This window comes from Heterodontus francisci, chromosome 29 (assembly GCF_036365525.1).
Source record: "Heterodontus francisci isolate sHetFra1 chromosome 29, sHetFra1.hap1, whole genome shotgun sequence".
Classification (NCBI taxonomy): domain Eukaryota; kingdom Metazoa; phylum Chordata; class Chondrichthyes; order Heterodontiformes; family Heterodontidae; genus Heterodontus; species Heterodontus francisci.
In genome coordinates this window covers 40,930,617-40,938,401 of record NC_090399.1, presented here as the reverse complement: position 1 = coordinate 40,938,401, position 7,785 = coordinate 40,930,617, and the positions used below count along the sequence as shown (strand labels likewise).

The window sequence follows — 7,785 nt, the reverse complement described above, 5'->3', positions numbered from 1 at the left end:
CGAGGGAGCTTTACTCTGTCGCTAACCCATGCTGTACCTGTCCTGGTACTGTTTGATGGGACAGTGTAGAGGGAGCTTTACTCTGTATCTAACCCGTGCTGTACCTATCCTGGGAGTGTTTAATGGGGACAGTGTAGAGGGAGCTTTACTCTGTATCTAACATGTGCTGTACCTATCCTGGGAGTGTTTGATGGGACAGTGTAGAGGGAGCTTTACTCTGTATCTAACCCGTGCTGTACCTATCCTGGGAGTGTTTGATGGGACAGTGTAGAGGGAGCTTTACTCTGTATCTAACCCGTGCTGTACCTATCCTGGGAGTGTTTGATGGGACAGTGTAGAGGAAGCTTTACTCTGTATCTAACCCATGTTGTTCTTGTCTCCTTTTCCAGGAGAACCCGTACATGTGCAACGACGAGTGTGGCGCTCGCATGCCCGAGCTCGCACACCCGCCTGAGCTGATGCTGGATGACGAGGGGCGGATTCCCAACCTTTTGGCAAAGCGTCTCCTGGAGGAGTTTCCCCGAGCCCCTCCTGGTCAACATCACTCTGTCCTGGGGCAAGAGCATCAAGCTGACCGAGGACATTGTCATCACCTTCGAGTCAGGCCGGCCGGAGCAGATTAGAACATTAGAACATTACAGCACAGTACAGGCCCTTCGGCCCTCGATGTTGCGCCGACCTGTGAAACCATCTGACCTACACTATTCCATTTTCATCCAAATGTCTATCCAATGACCACTTAAATGCCCTTAAAGTTGGCGAGTCTACTACTGCTGCAGGCAGGGCGTTCCACGCCCCTAATACTCTCTGTGTAAAGAAACTACCTCTAACATCTGTCCTATATCTATCACCCCTCAACTTAAAGCTATGACCCCTCGTGTTTGCCATCACCATCCGAGGAAAAAGACTCTCACTATCCACCCTATCTAACCCTCTGATTATCTTATATGTCTCTATTAAGTCACCTCTCCTCCTCCTTCTCTCCAACGAAAACAACCTCAAGTCCCTCAGCCTTTCCTCGTAAGACCTTCCCTCCAGACCAGGCAACATCCTAGTAAATCTCCTCTGCACCCTTTCCAAACCTTCCACATCCTTCCTATAATGCGGTGACCAGAACTGCACGCAATACTCCAGGTGCGGTCTCACCAGAGTTTTGTACAGCTGCAGCATGACCTCGTGGCTCCGAAACTCGATCCCCCTACTAATAAAAGCTAACACACCATATGCCTTCTTAACTGCCCTATTAACCTGGGTAGCAACCTTCAGGGATTTATGTACCTGGACACCAAGATCTCTCTGTTCATCTACACTACCAAGAATCTTCCCATTCGCCCAGTACTCTGCATTCCTGTTACTCCTTCCAAAGTGAATCACCTCACACTTTTCCGCATTAAACTCCATTTGCCATCTCTCAGCCCAGCTCTGCAGCCTATCTATGTCCCTCTGTACCCTACAACATCCTTCGGCACTATCCACAACTCCACCGACCTTAGTGTCATCCGCAAATTTACTAACCCACCCTTCTACACCCTCTTCCAGGTCATTTATAAAAATGACAAACAGCAGTGGCCCCAAAACAGATCCTTGCGGTACACCACTAGTAACTAAACTCCAGAATGAACATTTGCCATCAACCACCACCCTCTGTCTTCGTTCAGCTAGCCAATTTCTGATCCAAAGCTCGAAATCACCTTCAACCCCATACTTCCGTATTTTCTGCAATAGCCTACCGTGGGGAACCTTATCAAACGCCTTACTGAAATCCATATACACCACATCCACTGCTTTACCCTCATCCACCTGTTTGGTCACCTTCTCGAAAAACTCAATAAGGTTTGTGAGGCACGACCTACCCTTCACAAAACCGTGCTGACCATCGCTAATGAGCTTATTCTTTTCCAGATGATTATAAATCCTGTCTCTTATAACCTTTTCCAACATTTTACCCACAACCGAAGTAAGGTTCACAGGTCTATAATTACCAGGGCTGTCTCTACTCCCCTTCTTGAACAAGGGGACAACATTTGCTATCCTCCAGTCTTCCGGCACTATTCCTGTCGACAATGACGACATAAAGATCAAGGACAAAGGCTCTGCAATCTCCTCCCTAGCTTCCCAGAGAATCCTAGGATAAATCCCATCTGGCCCAGGGGACTTATCTATTTTCACACTTTCCAAAATTGCTAACACCTCCTCCTTGTGAACCTCAATCCCATCTAGCCTAGTAGCCTGAATCTCAGTATTCTCCTCGACAACATTTTCTTTCTCTACTGTAAATACTGACGCAAAATATTCATTTAACGCTTCCCCTATCTCCTCTGATTCCACACACAACTTCCCACTACTATCCTTGATTGGCCCTAATCTAACTCCAGTCATTCTTTTATTCCTGATATACCTATAGAAAGCCTTAGGGTTTTCCCTGATCCTATCCGCCAATGACTTCTCGTGTCCTCTCCTTGCTCTTCTTAGCTCTCCCTTTAGATCCTTCCTGGCTAGCTTGTAACTCTCAAGTGCCCTAACTGATCCTTCACGTCTCATCCTAACATAAGCCTTCTTCTTCCTCTTGACAAGCGCTTCAACTTCTTTAGTAAACCACGCCTCCCTCGCTCGACAACTTCCTCCCTGCCTGACAGGTACATACTTATCAAGGGCACGCAGTAGCTGCTCCTTGAATAAGCTCCACATTTCGATTGTTCCCATCCCCTGCAGTTTCCTTCCCCATCCTACGCATCCTAAATCTTGCCTAATCGCATCATAATTTCCTTTCCCCCAGCTATAATTCTTGCCCTGTGGTAGATACCTGTCCCTGCCCATCGCGAAGGTAAACCTAACCGAATTGTGATCACTATCACCAAAGTGCTCACCTACATCTAAATCTAACACCTGGCCGGGTTCATTACCCAGTATCAAATCCAATGTGGCATCGCCCCTGGTTGGCCTGTCTACATACTGTGTCAGAAAACCCTCCTGCACACACTGGACAAAAACTGACCCATCTAAAGTACTCGAACTATAGAATTTCCAGTCAATATTTGGAAAGTTAAAGTCCCCCATAACAACTACCCTGTTACTCTCGCCCCTGTCGAGAATCATCTTCGCTATCCTTTCCTCGACATCTCTAGAACTATTCGGAGGTCTATAAAAGACTCCCAACAGGGTGACCTCACCTCTCCTGTTTCTAACCTCGGCCCATACTACCTCAGTAGACGAGTCCTCAAATGTCCTTTCTGTCGCTGTAATACTCTCCTTGATTAACAATGCCACACCCCCCCCCCTTTTACCATCTTCTCTGTTCTTACTGAAACATCTAAATCCCGGAACCTGCAACATCCATTCCTGCCCCTGCTCTACCTATGTCTCCGAAATGGCCACTACATCGAGATCCCAGGTAACAACCCATGCTGCAAGCTCACCCACCTTATTCCGGATGCTCCTGGCGTTGAAGTAGACACACTTTAAACCAGGTTCTTGCTTGCCAGTGCCCTCTTGCGTCCTTGTAACCATAGCCCTGACCTCACTACTCTCAACATCCTGTACACTGGCACTACAATTTAGGTTCCCATTCCCCTGCTGAATTAGTTTAAACCCCCCCGAAGAGCACTAGCAAATCTCCCCCCCAGGATATTGGTACCCCTCTGGTTCAGGTGAAGACCATCCTGTTTGTAGAGGTCCCACCTACCCCAGAAAGAGCCCCAATTATCCAGGAACCCAAAACCCTCCCTCCTGCACCATCCCTGCAGCCACGTGTTCAACTCCTCTCTCTCCCTATTCCTCTCTTCGCTATCACGTGGCACGGGCAACAACCCAGAGATAACAACTCTGTTTGTTCTCGCTCTAAGCTTCCACCCTAGCTCCCTGAATTTCTGTCTTAAATCCCCATCTCTCTTCCTACCTATGTCGTTGGTGCCTATGTGGACCACGACTTGGGGCTGCTCCCCCCTCCCCCTTAAGGATCCCAAAAACACGATCCGAGACATCACGAACCCTGGCACCTGGGAGGCAACATACCAACCATGAGTCTCTCTCGTTCCCACAGAACCTCCTATCTGTTCCCCTAACTATGGAGTCCCCGATGACTAATGCTTTGCTCCTCTTCCCCCTTCCCTTCTGAGCAACAGTGACAGACTCTGTGCCAGATACCTGTACCCCATTGCTTACCCCTGGTAAGTCGTCTCCCGCAACAGTATCCAAAACGGTATACCTGTTGTTGAGGGAAACGGCCACAGGGGATCCCTGCACTGCCTGCTGGTTCCCTCTCCTTCCCCTGACGGTAACCCAACTACCTACTTCTTTTGCCTGAGGTGTGACTACCTCCCCATAACTCCTTTCAATAACCCCCTCCGCCTCCCGAATGATCCGAAGTTCATCCAGCTCCAGCTCCAGTTCTCTAACGCGATTCTCGAGGAGCTGGAGTTGGGTGCACTTCCCGCAGATGCAGTCAGCAGGGACACTCTTGGCGACCCTTACCTCCCACATTCTGCAGGAGGAACATACAACTGCCTTAACCTCCATTCCCACTATTCTAAATTCCCAACAAATCTACTGAAAAACCAAAAAAAAATGTCAAAACTTGTTAGGTTAGCAATCCAACGGACAGAACTTCTTAAATAAAAAGTTTACCTTATCAACACACCAGAGTCCTTTTTTTTTGGTGAGAGGAGGAGGGTGGATGGGAGACACTACACGTGTAGTGTCTCGGGTACAGCCACCACCCAAATATACAGTTTTTACTTACCCAGCAGTCCCCTGGTCCTCCGAAAACAAAAGGGAATTAACTTTTAACTTACACTGAGATGGTCCTGGAGAAGTCTCTGGACCATGGCCAGACGTGGTAGCACTACCAGTTCTGTACTGCCGACTGCCTCAACTCCTTCGGGATGGAGTCGAGAAGGGCCCGGGATCTGAGGCCGGCCTCGGTGCTGGACATCATCTGTACGGAGGAGTACTCCAGGGGCTATGTGTGGAAGGTGGACAAGATGGTCCGCTTCGAGATCCAGGAGCGTTTCGTCCTGTTCGGGGGGCCCGTCTCCGTGACATGGCCTCACTGTACGGCCAGCTGGACACCACGAAGGACTTGAGGGACTTCTTCACCCTGACCGACCTGCGGGTCAGGCTGCTCCGGCCGGCCACTGGGCCCACCAGTGTTGACCCACTCAACCTCTCCAAATACTTCTACGCCATCTCCAACCTGGACATCCGCGTGCGGTGAGAGCTCCTCAACTCTTCTGGACAGAGTCACTGACCCCACACTTCACATCCAGGGAGCACCGGGTCAGGGTCAACATCTGGGGGGTGGGCATAATCAGGGTCAACATCTGGAGTCACTCTGTCAGGGCCAACGTCTGGAGTCACTCTATCAGAGCCAATATCTGGGGGTCACTCTCAATCTGTTGGAGATTCCCGGAGAGTGAGATCTCCTCACTGTTTCTGCTCAGATTCACTGATGGGAGCACTCGGTAACTGGTGAGGTTTTACAGTGATAGATCGGGATCCCTCCCTCGGCCCTCTCAGCACTGTCAGCTGCCCCTGTGTGGACTGTGAAAGCTTCCCTGAATGTCTCTGTGACAGTCTGTACAGAGCAGCACTGTGACAGCTCCCCCTGTCCCTGGTGATGGGCTTGTTAGTGAGCTTTCAGAGTCCTGCTGGCTGGCTCACCATGAGGGAGCCATTTCCTGCTCAGTGTTCAGCCAATCGAGCAGCACAACCTTTACTCTCAACACTGCCGAAGTCCAGTCTCATTAAATTTATTTAATTTAATTTATCTTAATCTCAGTCAATCAAATATAAAATAAGACTTGATCAATTCCATGTTATATAAACTAAAAACTAAAGTGGAATTTATAATACGGAGTGAAAGAGAGAGACCAGCAGGGAATGTATTTGCTCAAATTTGGACAACTTAATACATAAATTGCATCAAGTATTATAAGGGTATATCAGTATTTGTAAGGTTTATTAATAATAGTAAGGTTTATTAGAATTGGCAAGCTTTATTAGCATTGGTAAGATCTGTTACCAGTAGGAAGGTCTACATACCTGTGTAATCAAGAAAAGTATAACTTTAGAACAAGTGATAAGCTGCTGAGTATTTTGAACAAGTGAGTAGCTGGTAAGTTTTTTTTTTGAGTAAGGTTTATTTTAACTAGTGAACTGTATTGATTTTAAGTAGGATTTATCAGTACCGGTAAGGTTTTATTAAAAACTCTAAGGTGTTGCAGTATTGATAAGGTTTTTTTGTAGCAGTAACAAAGGGTTAACTAATAAATAAAAAAATGGCAGGTGTGTTTCAACCTCGAGAATGCACCTCCTGTGCTATATGGGAGCTCCAGGATGCTTCCTGTATCCTGGAGAACCATTTGTGCAGGAAGGGTTGTCAATTGCTGCAGTTTGAGCTGCAGACACTGCAGTGCATTCATGAGGATGAGAGCTATGTGGATAGCACATTTATAGATGTGGCCACCCCACAGCTTAAGAGTATGCAGGGAGAGAGGGAATGGGAGTCCACCAGGTAGTCAAAAAGAAAATGGCAGGTAGTGCAGGAGATCCCTGAGTGCATCTTACTCTCCAACAGGTATTTAGTTCTGAATACTGAGGAAAGTGATACTTCACCTGGGGATTTCAGCCAGACCCAAGTCCATGGCACTACGGGTGGTTCAGCTGCATACAGGGGGGGCTACAGGGAAGACTGGAAGAGCCATAGTGATTGGTGATTCAATAGTCAGGGGAACAGACAGGTGTTTCTGTGGCCACAGACATGAATCCAGGATGGTGTGTTGCCTCCCTGGTGCCAGGCTCAAGGATGTCATTGAGTGGCTGCAGAGCATCGTGAAGGGGGAGGGTGAACAGCCAGCAGTTGCGGTCTACAGCGGGACCAACGCCATAGGTAGAAAGAGGGATGTGGTCCTGCAGTCAGAATTTAGGCAGCTAGGTAAGAAATTATCAAGCAAGACCTCAAAAGTAGTAATCTCCAGATTACTCCCAGTGCCATGCAAAGTGAGTACAGAAATAGAAGGATACGACAGATGAATGCATGGCTGGAAAGATGGTGCAGGAGGGAGGGCTTTAGATTCCTGGGACATTAGGACTGGCTCTGGGGGAAATGGGACCTGCACAGGCTGGATGGGTTGCACCTGAACAGAGCTGGGACTGAGTTCCTTGTGGGACGTTTTGCTCGTGCTGTTGGGGATGGTTTAAACTAATTTGGCAGGGGGATGGGGACCTGAGGGTAGACTCATTTGGGAGAAAATCAGAAATAAAAATGGAAGGCAGAAAGTTAATGGATGAGTCTGGAAGACAGAGGAAACAAAGGTTAGGAAATTAAAAAATGATTTTGGCAGTGCTCAAGGGTATCTACTTCAATGCAAGGAGTATTACAAATAAAGCAGATGAGCTGAGGGCACAGATAGACACGCGGCAGTATGATATCATAGCTATTACAGAAACATGGCTTAAGGAGGGACAGGAATGGCAGCTCAGTGTTCCTGGTTTACAGGGTTTTCAGACGTGATAGGGAAGGGGATAAGAAAGGAAGGGGAGTGGCAATTTTGGTCAAGGAAATTATTACAGCTGTGAAGAGGGATGATATGTCAGGAGGTTCATCAAATGAGGCCATATGGATTGAGCTAAGGAACAAAAAAAGGGCAGTCACATGGCTGGGAGTGTACTATAGACCCCAAACAGTCAGAGGGGGATAGGAGAGCAAATGTGTCAGCAAATCTCTGAGAAGTGCAAGAACAATAGAGCAGTAATAGTAGGGGATTTTAACTACCCCAATACTAACTG

At 47.8% G+C, this 7,785-nt stretch overlaps 1 pseudogene; it reads left to right on the top strand.

The window, feature by feature from the left end:
• Positions 1–395: 395 nt before the first annotated feature.
• Positions 396–7,785, top strand: part of LOC137346018 (netrin-G1-like) — a 49,321-nt pseudogene continuing 41,931 nt past the window's right edge.